The following is a 1,205-nucleotide window of genomic DNA, read 5'->3' on the forward strand; positions in this document are numbered from 1 at the left end:
AACAAACAAATCAATAGACAAACAAAAAAAACAAACAAATAAACAAACAAACGCGACTGAAAACAATATCTTCGCCTTCGCTAAGGCTGAGGTAATAATAATGATAACAGTGAAAATGTTCCTCTCCTTACCTACTCGCAAGAATTCTATACGAACAATATGTGAATAACAAAGAAGTTGATATCATACCCTCTAAATAAAAATTAAGACACATGAAAAACTATTTTTGAAAAGGTAAGAATGATCAATATATGGAAGAAAATGTAACAGTCAAAGGAAGCGAATGAAGCTTTTTCGCTAAGAAATCAAGGTCTTGATTTTGTGACTTTACTGAGCTTCGGAAATTGGAAAAAAATCCCTCTTTTTATTGTTCATTATTTGACAAATTGCACTGTAAGATATAAGTCCATCATCAACGCTTTTTCGAACCATCTAGATTAAGAACCATCTGATTAAGAACAAAACACGATCCAATTCCAGCCACCGAAAAAGAAGAGAAAATCCAATGAATGGGTCTTTACCTACTAGCTGGCTTAGACTACTAGAAATTGCAGCCAAATAATTTTTCAAATTATGACCCCACATTTTGAGAAATGGGAAAAATAGTTAATATATTCCTATATAACGGTATGAATATAGAGCAATACTATGGAGATGAATAGTAAACCTGCTTTTGATAGTAAACCTGTTCGATGTGAGTTGGCGTATGCTAGGCAAAACAACAACAGAAAATGAAGAATAGATGATGTATCCAATTATCACCGTGGAGGCGCAATGGCCCAGTGGTTAGGGAAGCGGACTAACGGTCATATGATCGCGGTTTCTATTCCTAGACCGGACGTTGTGAGTGTTTATTGAGCGAAAACACCTAAAACTCCACGAGGCTCGGACAGGGGATGGTGGCAAACCCTGCTGTACTCTTTCACCACAACTTTCTCTCACTCTTACTTCCTGTTTGTGTTGTGCTTGTAATTCAAAGGGTCAGCTTTGTCACACTTTGTCACACTGAATATCCCCGAGAACTACGTTAAGGGTACACATGTCTGTGGAGTGCTCAGCCACTTGCACGTTAATTTCACTAGCAGGCTGTTCCGTTGATCGGATCAACTGGAACCCTCGACGTCGTAAGCGACGGAGTGCCAACAACTACAAACCAATTATCACCGCATCTATTCTCAGTAGGCGATTTCAAATTTACACTCCCG

At 38.4% G+C, this 1,205-nt stretch overlaps 1 protein-coding gene across 1 annotated transcript in view; it reads right to left on the reverse strand.

The window, feature by feature from the left end:
- Positions 1-1,205, reverse strand: part of LOC106870663 (neuronal acetylcholine receptor subunit alpha-3) — a 271,917-nt gene that overhangs the window by 66,313 nt on the left and 204,399 nt on the right. The window lies entirely within an intron of this gene.

This window comes from Octopus bimaculoides, chromosome 1 (assembly GCF_001194135.2).
Source record: "Octopus bimaculoides isolate UCB-OBI-ISO-001 chromosome 1, ASM119413v2, whole genome shotgun sequence".
NCBI classification, from domain to species: domain Eukaryota; kingdom Metazoa; phylum Mollusca; class Cephalopoda; order Octopoda; family Octopodidae; genus Octopus; species Octopus bimaculoides.